Source organism: Homalodisca vitripennis, chromosome 8 (genome assembly GCF_021130785.1).
Source record: "Homalodisca vitripennis isolate AUS2020 chromosome 8, UT_GWSS_2.1, whole genome shotgun sequence".
Taxonomy (NCBI): domain Eukaryota; kingdom Metazoa; phylum Arthropoda; class Insecta; order Hemiptera; family Cicadellidae; genus Homalodisca; species Homalodisca vitripennis.
The window spans coordinates 29,625,751-29,643,947 of record NC_060214.1 but is presented as its reverse complement, the minus strand read 5'-3'; the positions used below and the strand labels follow the sequence as shown (position 1 = coordinate 29,643,947).

Below are 18,197 nucleotides of genomic sequence, written 5' to 3'. Positions count from 1 at the left end.
CTATCTATAGTAAGTAGCCTTACCTGCGGCGGAGAGATTGGTGAGCCTTCTCGATTACAGACCCTCGGGCGGGTTTCCGCTGAATGTGCACCATTGTAAGACGGACAGCTCGCGACATAACAACAGTTGGTAGTACTGACGCACCTCTCTTGCACCTGTCTATCTATAGTAGTAAGTAGCCTTACCTGCGGCGGAGAGATTGGTGAGCCTTCTCGATTACAGACCCTCGGGCGGGTTTCCGCTGAATGTGCACCATTGTAAGACGGACAGCTCGCGACATAACAACAGTTGGTAGTACTGACGCACCTCTCTTGCACCTGTCTATCTATAGTAAGTAGCCTTACCTGCGGCGGAGAGATTGGTGAGCCTTCTCGATTACAGACCCTCGGGCGGGTTTCCGCTGAATGTGCACCATTGTAAGACGGACAGCTCGCGACATAACTACAGTTGGTAGTACTGACGCACCTCTCTTGCACCTGTCTATCTATAGTAAGTAGCCTTACCTGCGGCGGAGAGATTGGTGAGCCTTCTCGATTACAGACCCTCGGGCGGGTTTTCCGCTGAATGTGCACCATTGTAAGACGGACAGCTCGCGACATAACTACAGTTGGTAGTACTGACGCACCTCTCTTGCACCTGTCTATCTATAGTAAGTAGCCTTACCTGCGGCGGAGAGATTGGTGAGCCTTCTCGATTACAGACCCTCGGGCGGGTTTCCGCTGAATGTGCACCATTGTAAGACGGACAGCTCGCGACATAACTACAGTTGGTAGTACTGACGCACCTCTCTTGCACCTGTCTATCTATAGTAAGTAGCCTTACCTGCGGCGGAGAGATTGGTGAGCCTTCTCGATTACAGACCCTCGGGCGGGTTTCCGCTGAATGTGCACCATTGTAAGACGGACAGCTCGCGACATAACAACAGTTGGTAGTACTGACGCACCTCTCTTGCACCTGTCTATCTATAGTAAGTAGCCTTACCTGCGGCGGAGAGATTGGTGAGCCTTCTCGATTACAGACCCTCGGGCGGGTTTCCGCTGAATGTGCACCATTGTAAGACGGACAGCTCGTGACATAACAACAGTTGGTAGTACTGACGCGCCTCTCTTGCACCTAGCGGCTTTATACCTGCCGGTCGAGTGGCACCTAAATATACCCCGCGCTACTTTCCTCCGTTATCAGCTAATCTCTACAACAACTGATAACAAATCGCTCGAGTACACCTTTACTTCGCGGAAACCGCCGCCGCAATGTCTACTTCTAGAACACATCACGTAACGTTTTTGTTTCAATGCAGGAAAACTACAACATATCTAGGACACATTTATAGTGGGGCAGAGTGATTTTGAAAACCTGCTCAAATTATTGGTTAGTTAACAACGTTAACACTAATCTATAAGACCTCCAATAGAGAAGAATTACGCAATAATATATTTGCATTACTTTACAAATGAGTACACGTTGTTCCTAAAATACACAACGATTGCCAGAAAGTAGTGAATGATGAATCATTTCTGTATGATTTATCAGTGATTTACAGCGAGTTTGCGACAATTATTGCGTGTGTTGTTGTAACAATTTGTAACGCAATAAAATTGTGAGATAGCAGAAGCTAACAAATTCCGTCACAAATGAGGACAATTATTGCAAAATACAAAAAGTTCATTTAATGTGTGTGTGTTTTTATTGTATACATAAACTATATAGAGATATACTACAACTAGTCTGTAATTATAACAGTCCATAGAATCTAGTGGGAATGCAATTTCTATCAATCTGAACTCTCCCTCCCTAAAAAAAAGGTTTAATGAGAAAGTTAGGTACATATATTTAGTAGGATTATTATGAGAAGAGAAATATTGTCAGATACATGGTGTATTCAAGATTCTTAGATTAATTTGTCATTACGGTAGTCGATATTTCCAACATTTTTAATTACCCTAAAATGTCCCGGAAGTAACATTAATGAATAAACAATATACAATGTCAATTAGCGATAGTCTTTTTACACCATTGTCTTACCTTAAAACAAACACAAGTATTACATTGTTAAAATGAAATCAGAAATTTAACCCTTCCAAAACGTAAAACTTGAGCCCTATAAACAAATTTGTGAAATCTTTGTTTACTGGGAGATAGGTATACACTAAACCATCAGACCCGCCAATCAGTTTAACCCTCCTCTCCGGAAATTTAATACGCTACTGAAGGAGCACAAAACGGCTATAATTGTCTGAATGTCCCAGGTAGGATTCGAACCCACGACCTGTCGCACCGCCCCGCACACGCCTCACTCGTTCCGTGACGTCAGGACGAGAGTGTCTCCACCCGGGTGGCGGAAGGGTTGCAGCACAAAAACCGGGCGTACATTTAACCTGAGACAGGGACTGTGGCCTGGCCACAAGGCCGGTGCGACTGCGAGGCCAATCTCAGAGCACCTTATTTGGCCTGTCTTATCACGGCCTCTCAGTGACCCGACCTGTCGCCTCGCGCTACTGTCATTGTACTCGGTCGGTCGTGTATCAATACACGGAAGGCAGTGGACAGATATTTGTCCACAACAATTTACTGGACGGGTTCATCTTTGGTGTGCATTTACTCCCAAGTGTGGTACTTACTCTCAATTCAAGAACGTAGCCAGGAAAATATTTTGAACTGTAATACTGAATTATGTATTAATTAATAATAATCGTTTGCTTAAAAAGTAATTTACAAAATTAAAAACGTCCCTGCATCAATTGTAACTTTCAATCGTGTATACGGACGTTCGCAAAAGATTTTATATGCAATATAAAACATAACTAAATTATCACTTTTGTTAATGAAATTTGGGGGGGTTCGGACCCCTTGAACCCCTCTCTGGCTACGTTCCTGCACCAATTGTAACTTTCAATCCTTACGTCCGTATATAAAGACGTTCACAAAAGATTGTTTATGCAATACAAAAAATAAAAAAATGATCATGAAATATCGTATTTTCTAATACAATATTATGTTCTTTACTGTATATAATATATTACCGACGGTATGGAACGTAGTATAATCAATAAGGCATAGTAACTTGCGTCGCTTCTCTATGCTAGTCAGCTGTTGGTGACAACTCACCATTAGTGCGCAGTTTGTTGACAATTGGTTGTTGCGCTGTTCTTTGGCTGTGTTACTACGATCATTGTTATGATACATTTGTAGTGTAGTGTCTTAGTGTAGTGTCTTTACAAGTAAAGCGAGTTTTCTTAGAAAAATGAAGCGTCCAAGGTCGCCTCAAGCGACAATACTCTTCGCCGAATCGTAGAGGATTACAGTTTTAGTGATGATGACTCAGCAATTGTTTTGTTTTTGGTATAGTTATAGGCCTACTTATTCTTAAAATGGATTCTTCTTTCTCACACATTTAATTGTCAGTAATTTTGTACCATGTTTTATTTTTTCTACAGAATTTGGTGTATTTTGAATACTTTGGGGGAAAAGTGAATATTAAAAATTAAGGTATTTTAATTATTTTTTGTAATAAACAAGGGATATTGGGATGGAGGGAGGGGGGGAGATAGAGAGGAGAATGTCAGAGGGCGATTAAAGCTAAAAATGCAAAATCATCTATGATTTGACAGGGAAGAGAAGTTAATTGTTATAGGGCATTACTAATATAGTCCTTTATATTAATGTATTAATTTAAAGAAAAGAGAAGAGAATAATTATGAAACATCATTACAGGTTTACATAACTATTAGCTATGTTAAACGATATATTCAAGAGAATTTAAAGAGTTTCTTCTGCAAATGTATTATTTGAGAGAAAAGAAGTGGATAAAAAAAGAATTGTCGAATTTAGAGTATATAATAACTGTTAGAAATCAGCCAATACATTAAAAAGAACGGAAGAGGAATGTGTATAAGAAGAGGAATCTTACACCATAACTATATAATAATCCAAATCCTTGTTATGAACTTAAGTCCTCCAAAGAAAATAGACGGTCGCTTGCAATCATCGGTTTCTATGACCAAACGAGGGGCTTACACAATCAACCTAGGAAACTCGATCGACAAATCGAATAAATATAAACACCGTATTAGGAGGACTCCAAGAAATTACTTCTGGTGACATGAAGGAGGAGGAGGGAGAAGAGGCTGGAATGTGGGTGAAATCCAATACTCGCAGGCAGTGCTCGCCGACCCACGGCATCCCCGATCATATCTCGATTAGCGACACAATTATCGGATAAACCCAGCCGATACGACAATCGATTGTTGATCGAGACCTGTATATCGCTATCACTGTCACCGCAGTACTGAAATTCTTCGATCTTACCATCGTGTGTACAATACAATCACTCAGACCTCAATTATGTTACCGCAGGATGTTAACTAACACTAATGTAGCCTACCTCTAGTACATGTTTGTCCCGAAATATTAGAAAAACGAACCCATAGTAACAAGATTTAAAAGTCAACTGAAAGAGTTCTTGATCAGGGGGGAGTTTTACTCGGCTGGGGAGTTCTTTGACAGTAGTTTAGAGTTTTAGCGTGTTTTTGTTGTTGTCTGAATTCATTTGTTGATTGATTTCATCCTGTGTTAACTGTCTGTAACTTTGATTTTATATTCGACTTCAGATGTTTTAAATTTGTTTATTTTAAAATGTTTTAGATATTTTTAGGATTTTAAAATGTAAAGTTTAAGTTTAGTTTTAGTATAATATTGTTGTACGTAAAATAGATTAGTTTACAGTAGATTAAGTAACACCGACTTTGCCATACACAATTGTGTGTCAGTACGACAATAAAGTACATATAAAAAATAGTATTTCAAATCCAATGGGACATTACAAAAACAATTTCACAATTCATGTCCGAACTTTTAGACAGAATTGGGACTACACAAGTTACCCACATTCTTCCAATTAATTCATCCTCACATTCCTACAACATTTAGGATTCAGTTCCGCGCTTCATGGATACTAAATTATTTATTAATTATATATTAATACTAAATTAATTTGTCCTACAATTCGTAAGATATATATTTTTTTTAAATTGAAGATCAAATTTATTTCAGGCCTTACTTCATCCATTACATTTAAACAGGAGTCTGTGAGGATGTGTATGAAACAAGAAAAAAGTTATTTGGCACATTTTAAATTCTAAGTAATGGAATCTTATTAACGCCTTAAGCCCTAATGTATTTATATATCATTCAGGTAGATGACCGAATTGAAAATAAAGTCTAACAAGATCAATTTAAACAGAAGCCTGTTAGGATATGTATGAAACGGGTTAAGAAGCGATTTGGCACACTTTAAATTCCAAATAAAAGAATCTATAATGTCTTAAACCCCTATGCATTCATAAATATTTCACGTCAAACACTGCATTTACAATAGAGTCTAACAAGATCAATGCATACACTGAAAAACATTATCGATTACTAAACGTATTAGAAACTCAAATGCATGTAACACGCGCTTTGTAGTACATCTCAAGCTCTTTTGGTTCAATCAACCGGGTGAGAGGATAATCAATCCAGTTTGGAATTTCAATAGAAGAAATTCCGACCCGAACCTGTACGAAGAGAATATGGGAATGGGATTGAAAGGGGGTAGGGGGGGTGAATGAAATTCAATACCGGCTCGACGCTGTGAGTAGGGCAAGACAGGGCTGCCGGATCCAGCCCTGCAGATAGCACCGCAGTAAACAGAAGGGCGACTCGGATAACAGAGAGTCGGATAACCGTCTCAGACTCAGACACTGGTGTGTAAGTAGCTGCCACTAAAATGGTCTAAAGGTGAACAAAAGCACGTTTACAACACTACAGAAAGGGATCGCATTTTGGTTATTTAATCTAACGAGGATATCAATATCGTGGAGGAATTCGATGGTAAACTATGACTTTGTTCAAGAGAACCGTTCAAAAATAGCTGAACAGGACTACTCCAAAGACGCATCTCAACAATAAACGTGACAAAATGAGCCGAACAAACTTTCAGAAGTGCTTTTAGGCGTGACCGCTCTGAGAGCTTGTCAGAGACACGTTTAGAGGTACACGGCACTCCCACACACCCAGAGTGGTGCGGTCATCCACAGAGACGAAGGGGTGACGATGAGGCGAGACAGAGAAGTAACGTGACAAAGGTATTCTATAAATACACTACGATGTCCAAAGAAGGGGAAGCAACCGAAACGCAAAAATGTGAGTAGGATGTACTCAGCCGACATTGGCAGTGAATCAACCCCATGGAATTCATGTGACACCAACAAGTTCGTGGATAATTCTACACGATCGATTCATAAATTGAGATTTATTATCCAATCACTGTCTGAATTCTATTAAGTTATAAGAGTCTAGCCAAGTTTTCAAAATACCCTATGAGAAAGAAATCACGTGATTTGGAAGAGGTTTAACTCTGCCAAATCGTTTAATGTCGCCCTAGGTACATCCATGCATCTACTGTCTTTAGGGTTGTTGAATAAATTTGAGATCCCCGTGATAATAAACAAAACTTAGGAATATCTCAATCATCTATTTTAAATTTGTCTGCTGGAAGGTGAGGTTGATTTTTACCAAAACCATATTACTATTGTTATTTACGGAGAAAGATGAAGCCACCACATGAAAGAATTTTTATCGACTGGTCACTACTTTCATGACGGCACCAACTACCGACCATGCACCTGCACCTGCAGCTGCAAGGGAAGGCCGATGCTCCTGCTGGAGCTGTGGGCCGCGATGACCGACCCCACGCCATCCTGTCGCCTACCTCTTGTCTCTTGTCGCTGGGTACCTCTTCTGGTAATTGGTTTGTACAGCTACCGCCATCCCCAACCAGGGCAGAGTCCCCTTTTCAGCTCTCACCGTCTCACTTCTTCAGTCAAATCAGAACAAAGTCAATGATTTGGGACAGAACATCTAAAACTATCAAACACTCATGATTTCAAACACAAACTCTGTAAACTAAGGATTTCCAAATTCCCAGCAACTGATTACTTTGTAACACTCTATTTTGAAAAAAGAAGACATATAAAATTTCAAGATTTGTTACTGAACATCTGTTACATTTAGACGTAATAATGACATATGGACAATTATTGCACTACACATCACGCGTACTTTTCTTCGTTAACCTATAATTATGAGCTTTTGTAAAGGTTTGTAAATGCTTGTATGTAGGTTAGCGAAGGAGAAGTACGAGTAATGTGTAGTGTAATTGTCCATAAGGCATTATTACTTTTAAATGTAAAACATTTAAAATAACAAATCTTGAAATTTTAGACACCTCCCGTTTTTCCAGATAGAGTGTTTCAGAGTAATCATTTTCTGGAAATTTGGAAATCCTTAATTTGCAGAGTTTGTATTTGACAGTATTGGATATTTTTGCCCCAAAAATATGAATTTGGTATGATTGTAAAAAAAATAACCGGTGCAAATTCTCTAAATGATGACAATAATAAACCAATAAATAGAGTGGCTTCACATTCAATCTTCATAAATTTCTTGAAAACTCATAGTCAAGTTCTGTTCTCTCCCATTAGTCCGTAATACCATTCTATTGGGAATGCGCTGAGGATCTGAACCGCTGGTACGGTATTAACCATGGTGACGAAACTTTAAATTCCTTTGGTATGAAACTCCAAATTTTATCGGCTTCATAACATTATCTGATCTGTGTGCTTCCATACAGAACACAACTAGAAACCCCTTTGAGAGAAACCGATAGAGACTAAATATCGCAACACCGTGGGAACTTCACCTACACTGAATGCTCAATTGGGTCTTAAAGAGATGACGCAACTCCTACATGTGCCTGGGGCTCACTTTCCATTGGCCATTTACCTCCCCGCCTCGACCAGTCCGGGCCGGCCAGACCGGTACCCGCTGATAGTATCTGGGAACTGATCAAGCCTTGACTTGTGCCGCATATCGTCTACATCTGCACATCACTAAACACTAAACACCCCATAATGACAACAAACCAGAGCGGAGGACAGCTCAACTTCTTTTTGCATTTAAAAGACTGTTATAGTTCATTAAAACAAGTAAAATTTTAGTAATTTCGTATATGGAAATGTTTACGAAATTTGAACATGACTAGGATGAGAACTATCTGTCCAATAAAATATCTACTCTTCGTGCGTCGTAACTTTTCATAGGCGTTTTAGGTTCGCTATCTCGTCCAGTCCGTCACACTAGTCGGTCTGATGATGACACAATTTGTTTTTTCTGAAAACTCTATATTCTTTCAACAAAATGTAATTAACACTTAATAGAAAGTACGAATATTAAAGAGAATTTTATCAAAATGATGAACATCTAAAAATATTTTTAGTCGAAAAATAGTAACAGTTGGCAACAGCAAATACAATACTAAAATTGCATGATCTGAATTATTTTTGCAAAAAAATGTATTACAATTAAAGCAACGTTACTAAGGTCATGTCAATAAACATTAAAAAATTGTCATAAGAGGAAAAAAATTATGTTTGTGTTATTGAAAGAACCTTTTTAGGACGTGCACCTGCAAATCCGCGATAACGCAGAAAGGCGCGCGCCATCGCTTTACAGTGTTGCCAATAACAATCCCACACCAAACGGAAGATGTAAAACATGAATAGTAAAGAGAGCACACACTGAAAACTTCCTGTCTTCACAAGGGAACTAATACAACGCTGCCTCTATAAATCGTATTGGAAAACTAACCTACAATGAAACATCTAAATCGCCACACCTTCTAGGAAGCAGATGGCATTTACTATCTTATCAACATTCGACCTGATAGTTTCCCCGATAATCCTTGCATTGCGCAATACAATTATTATAATCCGTGGTTTCAAACTAAATGACGAAAAACACTTTCAAGATGGAGTTTAAATATAAATTGCACGAGATGAAGTCTTTTCCAAATAATTTCATGTAATATATTTGCGTAAATGACAACAGTTCTTGAGCTAATTCAATAACTTTTGGTATAAAGAACAGTATAGTTTATTAACCAGCAAGAACAGCATAGCACCCGATAAAGTAGACTCAGAAAATATACGAAATCACTTACCAGAACTGTTTCCAAAATAGAAATCTCTTCCCGTATCCATCACAGGATGAACGTAACGTCGGTTACAACTCAACCTACAGTTGTGTTGGGAGGAGGGGGTTGAAAAGACGAAACAGCCCGGTTACAACTGTAGACAACCGCAGGCCAGAAACCCTCCAAACCCCTCTAGAGGTTGGGTTACGCAGAACCAGTCTGGAGAATCTGTTGTCAGTTGTCACCCTGTCACATCAACCCCTTGGACGGACAACCCTCTCGGCGCTAAATGACCGGTGTGTTTTACATAAATTAAGCGGCCCACTGGTCACCCCTCTGCGAGGATGGGCGGGAGAATTACAGTCACGGACGGCTGGTGGCTCCACCTAGAGGGGAGATGTGGAACGATAACATGAGATCTGGAGATGCTCACTTTGATCTGATCGCCTGGAATGAGAATTCACCCACCCCCGATCCTTGGAAAGATGCACGCATCTAAGTGAGTTTTCTCGGGTAGTGCAAAGGCAATTCGTAAATGTATGAAGATTCAAAATCATCATTGCAGACAATATTGGGACAAACTCAGGTGTGAGTTAAGTTTAATCTGTTAGCCTAATGATTCTAACTATTGATATAATTCCTCTAGAACCAACGGGTGCAAAGAGTGGGAAAAGAGTGTACTAGTACTCTTAAAGCGCAGTCAGCGCAGTTTTACTTCCAAAAAGATCACGAGAATTCGACTTCCACCCTACAATTGAAAACACCCTCAGACCAAACAGGACAGAGTGTCCTAGTACTCTAAAAGTGCAGTTTTACTTTCAAAAAGTTCCACCCCACAATTGAAAATCCCCTCAGACCAACAGGGCAGAGTGCCTAGTACTCTAAAAGTGCAGTTTTACTTTCAAAAGGTTCCACCCCACAATAGGAAACCACCTCAGATCAAACAAACGACCAGTTTCACGGACCATGTACAGCGACTGCTCTTGGTCAATCTATAAATGGTTCCAACCACCGTACAACCTTCATTGTCAAGTTCCTATAGATGGGTGCACCGAGCACTCCAGTGATTGACACACCTGCCAGGCAGGGCTTGTCTCTGTATGCTAATCTCCTGCCCAACCGTTCCGCGAACCGCAACATTTAGGTCCTGGCACGTCCTTGACACCGGCTCATGTTTTAAACATTTACGACCGCAAGCAACACATTAGTGAGCCAAGAGCACGATAAAAGCATCAATTACACGCGTCAACACCACTGAACGTAAAAGCCTTGTGACCCTGCTCTTGCTTCAAGTTCTATTCCGCACCACTGCAAATGATCCAAGCCTAGAATGTTACTACACTAATACATTTATTTCTTTATAGTAATAATTTTATACCTCCTTTTTTATACTCACATATCAAAGTAAACTCCCATTTACAATTCTGTACCGTCTGTATTCAGTAATGACAGGTAGGTGAACAAATATTTCCCTACAATGTGGGGAAAAGGTGCAAGATAATCCCATTCCTTATGCCATTCATCAGAGAATTTCTCTCTATGACCTGCCTGGTGAGGAGGTCAAACACCAAATATTACAGAGATTCAAATTATGTCCGAGACCAGAGCACTTTTTCATTAGTACTATCCTCTTTTCACTGTTCCAACTCTTTCTTTATTTTGTTTGACAAGAAGCTCGCATAGTCGTCCCACGGAAACGGACAAAGACTGCAATGTTGATCAGCTTCTTCTAAAAAGGCGAAGGTGTGCCACCCTTTCTTTAATCTGTTAGGGCTACACAGTAAAATACTGTCTGAAGACAAGACCAACATCACTCACCTCAATTATCTCAGGAAAGACCTGTATTCTCAATTCTCGTCACACAAAGGTGTAATCAAATGGGAAGGAATAATCAAAACTTAAGCTTTACCTATCCGAGCATGAAGCCGCAAATCGGAGACTAGTGGCGAGCATCTTCACATTTTGTGATAATTATGTCGCCATAACGTAGGAACCTAGAAATTTTCGTTCACAGGGGACTCTGATCCACATAAAGATCAGGGAGGAAGAAATGCCACGCTGAAGATGGACTTTCAGTCCTGCAACTCTGGAACCACAAACCTTTGCTGGGATAACGTAGGAACCTAGTAATTTTCATTCACAGAGAACTGTGATCCAAATAAAGATCAGACTTCGGGTCCTGCAACTCTGGAACTACAAACTTTTGCTGGGATAACGTAGGAACCTAGTAATTTTCATTCACAGAGAATTGTGATCCAAATAAAGATCAGACTTTCGGTCCTGCAACTCTGGAACTACAAAATTTTGCTGGGATAACGTAGGAACCTAGTAATTTTCATTCACAGAGAACTGTGATCCAAATAAAGATCAGACTTTCGGTCCTGCAACTCTGGAACTACAAAATTTTGCTGGGATAACGTAGGAACCTAGTAATTTTCATTCACAGAGAACTGTGATCCAAATAAAGATCAGACTTTCGGTCCTGCAACTCTGGAACTACAAACTTTTGCTGGGATAACGTAGGAACCTAGTAATTTTCATTCACAGAGAACTGTGATCCAAATAAAGATCAGACTTCCGGTCCTGCAACTCTGGAACTACAAACTTTTGCTGGGATAACGTAGGAACCTAAGAATTTTTGTTAATGGAACTTAGATCTAAATGAAGGGAGGAAATGCCTGCCACGCTCAAGCTGAACCTCCTGCAATGCAATCCTGAAACCACAAACCTTAGCTTGGATCACGATCATTGAAACTTGCCCTTCACCGTCCTGATCTCCACCAACAATCTTTTATCCATTTCACGGACCGCGGTGGATACGAAAAAGTCAGTACAACACTGACAAAGGCCGCTGCTTATCCGAGGACTCGTCGCCACTAAATCCACGAAACGGGAAACATTAGTGTCTCGCCGTTTACATAAACAACGACACGGGCACAAACCGCCGCGCCGCGGACAAGGCTGTTAGGGGCGATAACGCGCGGGCCCGGGCCGTAAAACAAGCGTGGATGGGACTCGAGAGTGAGGCCACCCATTAGCGGACCGGTTGTCACTGTGAGGACAATGCCAAGGAGTTCAGCCTCCTTATAAGGGCGCAGGACACGCGCCAGATCCTTGCGGCCGCGGGAATCAATGAGAACTCCTTTATTCAATGGACTGACGATGACCTATAACATAAGGCGACTCGCGATATACGTGCGATACAGACAGGGGTGTATCGTAGGCACTGTTCTACTTTAGACCCCTGACACTCACTTGTAAAAAAAAGACTATTAAGAAGATGGCATATTATCTCCTGGTTAATATAAATTGAGTAGTTTGTGCAACGTATTGCAGTAGAGACAACATTGCATACAAATATTATTATTTTACTCTCGTGGGCTTTCCATTTACGCAAAATCTCGAAAAACGTCCATGTTTTTGACAAAATGTTTGTGAAATAATATCTAAAGCATTCGACTGTGTACATCACGAAACACTGTTGTACCGGTTGACGACAAGTGGTGTTCGAGGTCTGCCGCACAAATGGATCTCGTCTTACCTCAGGGATAGAAGCCAGTGTGTGCAGATTGCGAATACCCTGTCAGGAAAGGTTAAAATGACTTATGGTGTCCCACAGGGATCTATCCTTGGACCTGTCCTTTTCCTTGTGTACGTCAACAGATTGAACTCATCGATCCTTACGGGGAGGATGGTTCAGTATGCTGACGATACAACTCTCTGCATCAGAGCAAAAACAAAAGATGAATTAGAAATCAACTCATTTTTAGAACTGAATTCATGTATTCAGTATTTTTCAACACTAAATCTGAGGGCCAACAGTTCCAAATCAAGCGTCGTCAATTTTTTTCTCCGGCAGCAAGAACCTGACAACTTCGCTGCCGTGATGGCGGATGATGTTCTTATAGAAGAAACTGATTCCACCAAGTTCCTCGGAATGCACCTAGATCGAGGGCTGACTTGGGACGATCACATTGACGGCATTTGTTCAAAGGTTTCCTCAGGCATTTATACCTTACGGAACCTTGCAAAATTCTGCTCTTTGGATATACTAAGAACGGCCTACTTTGGCTTGGTATATCCACATCTGACATACGGTTTGAGACTGTAGGGCAGCTGTTCTAAATACAAATTCGACCGTGTATTTAGAAGTCAACAGAAAGCTGTCCGAATTATTTCAAAGTTGAACTTCAGAGATTCATGCAAAAACACCTTCAGGGAGCTTGGATTGCTGACTTTGCCCCGTCTCTATATCCTGGAGGTTGTCCTGTACTGCCGTTCTAAGTGTAACTTGGTTCAAGGCAGGGACGTTCACCAGTACGGGACTAGAGGCAGGGACAACTTCCGCGTTCAACAACACAGAACTGCAGCATTCGAACGTTTGCCGTCTGAGGTTGGTGTCAAGCTAATCAATAAGCTCCCTGAAGAGATCAAAACAATTGAATGACCAAAAAAGATTTAAAACTCGACTAAGACATCTTTTGCTGTCGGGGGTGTTTTACTCGGTTGACGAGTTTATGGAGAGCCGCTGGGATGAAATTCAAAACTAACACCATCAATCCTCTGGTTCTGGTGTGGCAGTGGCAGGATTGGTGAGAATGAAGATGAGAGTGAATGAGAGAACCATGTGACTGTGTGCGTGAGTGAATGAAGTTTAGGCCTACCTTTTTACTATTTAAATATTTATTTATGACGTTTGTATGCAATTTTATAATTGTTACCGCAATAAAAATATTATTATTATTATCCCAGAGCACTTTCAAAATTTCTCTCCACCTTGATAAATCATGGAGTTTTATGTGAATTTTTTAAAGTTTGAATGGAAATAAATTGCGTAGCAAACTGGTTAATGATCTTAACAAACATACTATAGGACAAAGTTTTTGTATAACGTTTCAAAGTGTTATGTATATATAAATAAACTGAAGTACGGAGTGTAGTGCTGGGCTCTGGGGGTTATGCGGAAGTACTATTATTATGACAATTTCAATTGGGTGAGTTTGTAAACAAAATCTACCTACACCTTAAGTTTAAGCATTGTAATTTTGAAAGATTATTTACTTAATTAAGACAGCTGGTGGCAAAAAATGATATGTAGTTCTTTATTATACTACAAATAAAAACTTTTAAAAAAATAATAAATTGGACAATAGACCAACATTATTGCATTTCCACACATAGAATGCTATGTTTTACCGATAAATTATGCTGGATTCAGTAATCAAACACTCCGTCCAGAAAATGCGATACAAATTTTAATTAAAACTGCTCTACGCATTTTTAATTCAACGATGCAAATGTAAATATATTTATTTATAAAGTCAGGAAAATGTTACCCAATTTCCCTTTACAGCAACTTTTTAGACGGATTTTGCTGCTATCTCTCCAAAACAGACGCAAAACTGTATAAAATAGTTTCCACAATATTCAAAAGGTAATATCGTTTAAGGAAGCAGACAGACTACAAACAAGATGAAATAGATGCTTACAAACCCACTCCAGCGACTCTGCAATTTTCGCAAACTACCAACCCAACCCCGTCCGTAATGGCCAACCCAATTTCCGAGAGGGTGAAAACAACGTTATCGACATAAATAATAAAATATACGCGACGAACGGGGCGCAAAATTGGTTTCCAGATGGAAGTGAAGGACATGATATAAGGAACTCCCCGTTGCCATGGTGCGGGCGAGCATGTTCCTGGACGTGCTCAGGGTCCTGAGCGGGCCGCGGAGGATGTCCTTGCGACAATATACACTGTTTATTCCTTCCCATATCCCTTCCTAAACCGTCAAATACTGTGAAGAGCTCCCATAATATTATAAATGCAAAAGTGCCTTTGTTTGTTTGTTTTATTTTCACGCGTAAACTACTTCAACCGATTGTACTGAAATTTTCGTAGGATCCTTGGGATTATTTCACAAATACCTCCGGGCTACGCCCCACTGGTCTGTAAAATAGCATGAAACCCCATATTGGTCTCTAAAATTGAAAGAGCCTGTTAAATATAGCCGACTGTTATGTGCAAAAGTTTTATTATGACAGCACGATCATATGTGTAAGTGAATTTAAACAACGTTTTAGTTTGTTTACATTTATAGAACAAAAACACAATAAAAGTAACAACAGTTCATTATTTCAACATGGTGACAACAAAGCAAACGAAGTGATTTATTTTGGAATTAGAAAATGATAATATAATGATTTATATCATTTTCTTGTTAGAAAATGATATAAAAATTGGAAATGCGTACATGTGAGGCATTGAATTGGGAAATGCGTACATGTGAGGCAATGAATTTTATTTCCTTACACATTGTGGGGCAGCAAGTCTGGATTCCTATAAAAGGAAGGTGAACTGGAGGTAAACTCAAAGTTCAATTGAATCCACCATTTCTATCATAGCTACATTATGTGTAGAGAATTTGAATACGCTAACAATTGTAAGTTATTAACCATTATCTAGTGATTCAAGCATTAAAATTTTCTTTAGATTATGTGTGCTCCCATAAATATATGTAGTTTTCGAATAATATTATACGTTTTTTACTTTGACAATTATATCACCGTTGTTATCTTCAAAATAATACCTTTAACTGAACACTTTACAAGCTACCGAAAAGTGTCGAAATGTTTCATTCAAAAATTTTTGACCTTTAAAAGCCGATTTTAAAGACCGGAAGGACAAAAAAGATTTTAACGACATCACTAAAATGTATTCAGTAAAACAGTAACATTCTGGTATATTCGTAGTAACGGGTAAAAAACAAATATTGCAATCTGTATAACCGAGTACATATTAAAACTACGGTAGCATATTTTTTCCTCAAATTTCCGACGGCCAGTCCTCGCTGAGACGACAAATGGACAAAGATTACACAAAAAATAAATTAGTGTATAATTTAGACGATCTTTACACGATTTTACACCACAGGCACGTCCGCCACACCCAACATATATATCAGCGCGTCGGTCAGCCATGTCTAACGACGCTAAAATTAGTGATGACGACTGTCTTCTTCTCCGATGTAAACAGTTCCCACATCACAGAGACAACCGAGAATGAAAAACATGGCTACCGGCAAATATATGGGCATATCAATGCTTTGGATACAACACCAGCGCTCTCTTTCTCTTTGTCGACATTATTTGGAATGAAAACATGGTAAACGGACTGTAGGTCCACGTCGTAAAACTGCCGGAAGCATTTCCTACCTGCTTCTTAAGGGGTGTGGACAGTGGGTCCCAGGCCGGGATCGTGGACCCACTGTCCGACTCACGGGTTTCTTTTGACGAGGGGTTGACAGGGGATCGTCGTAATCACTCTGCAGCACTTGAACGAGTGTTCCAGATCTATACTCTATATCTGCTAAATATTGTTCATTTAAAACCTATCGTTAGCGGCATTATGTAAGCTAGTAGCCTATATCTCTGTAGGCAATACGTTTCGTTATTATTTATTTTTTATTTATAGGCAAGAGCCACTATTTAAAGTAATAAAATATTTTGTTTTCGTATCGTTACCTATTTAAAGTAATTTTAAACGACTATAAATGTGATATTTTAGATATAACCTATTGGCTGTTTTAATTATCAAGTGTTAATAAAACAATAAATAAACTTTCCATTTCTATTAACTTGTACTACGTGAAGTGTCTACTCGTAGATACATTATTAGGGCCTATACTAACTATGGACCAAAAGAAGGAATAATTAATACTTAATTACTTTAGATGTTTATGATTCATTAGGATAATGCCGAATTACTCAGATAGTAATATAGTGATGTGTGGAATTTGTTTAAATATAATTCAAATTAGCAATCTACTTCATATGTGATAGCTTGAGTTTTGGTTTGAGTAAACTGTTGTTAATATGTACTGCCTTAGCAGTCTACGCGGTGCGAGTGTAGTGGAATCATCACTGATCACAATGAAGAATGCCTATAATGGTATAAAAACTAATGCACGGCCAGGTCAGTTTTGAAAAGTAGGACAGTTAGTCCACGCCGACACCTGTGGACTAACTGTCCTACCCTGCAGAAAGGTGACGTCAGCCACCCTCGTCAAAACTAAGCGTGGACCTACAGTCCTACAATCTGAAAACATAATGACAGCCAGCTGCTTAATCGTTTCGGTCCAGTTATAATGTTAAGGACTTTGAATTACTGTCAAATACACTAAAAAAGGTGGACTTCTTTCATTTGCTTTTATATTTTTGCGTTTCTCTGGTATATAGGTTTTCAGTACAACTGTTGTCACAAATTCTTAACACTAAATTACTAAATTATTTTAACATAATTGGGAACTGAACGCATAAACATTTTTGCGCCTTTAAATTCTTCATTTACGGAACAAACATAAACATTGTAATACAGTAGAACTATCGACCAGCTGATCGAAGAAATTCCGAAAATTATAAAAAACCTTATTATTATTTTTAATTAATAAATGAATGATGTTCTGACGTGGTTTTATTTTAAAGGCTTTGTATTTATGATTCATATTTGTTGGAAATACAAAAATGACAATGAATCATAAGAATATTTGCAACGTAAAAAAACAATCTGTGCAAACATTTTCAACTCTTTACGTATTGTATTTCCTCTAGTTTCATGTTCCTTCCAGTTGAAACGCCGCGCCGAAACGTGTAGTGAAGGTCCCCAGGACCGAGACATGTATTTTACATCACCTCTGCAGGCCGACGTCGGAATCACCCCTCAGAGACCCGCCCCCCGCGCTCACGCCTACAACACGTCTGGTTAAATTTATTTCCTGGTTAAATTAACCTCCTCTCCCCCCGCACGCCCCCCGTCACTGCCACAGGTATCTGAAGTTCGAACTTTCCTCGCAATATGTTGCTGGGCTCGTAATATTTCTTCATTACCTGTGTACTTTGGGGATATTATAAATTCCAGTACACGGCACTGAAACATCTCTCGCCTCTTCTGTGTTTGGCTTTCTGACATACGTCTGCAACATGAATTATACTTCTAGGTGTCCTAATGTGTGGAACCTAATTTGCCACACAACATTGGGTTCGGAGAGATGGACCGTTCCATGTGGAATATTTTTTTTCATAAAACTATAAAATGCCTCAGTTAATTCGTAATAGGATTCTAGCAAATAAATCTACTTCATATATTTTATTTCTAACCAATTTTTACTACAAAATTAGCGTTAAACAG

General features: G+C 39.4%; 1 protein-coding gene across 3 annotated transcripts in view; it reads right to left on the bottom strand.

Annotated features, from left to right (window-relative positions):
• LOC124367465 (protein phosphatase Slingshot) overlaps positions 1–18,197 on the bottom strand; it is a 311,228-nt gene that overhangs the window by 22,546 nt on the left and 270,485 nt on the right. The gene's annotated exons all lie outside the window — the stretch shown is intronic.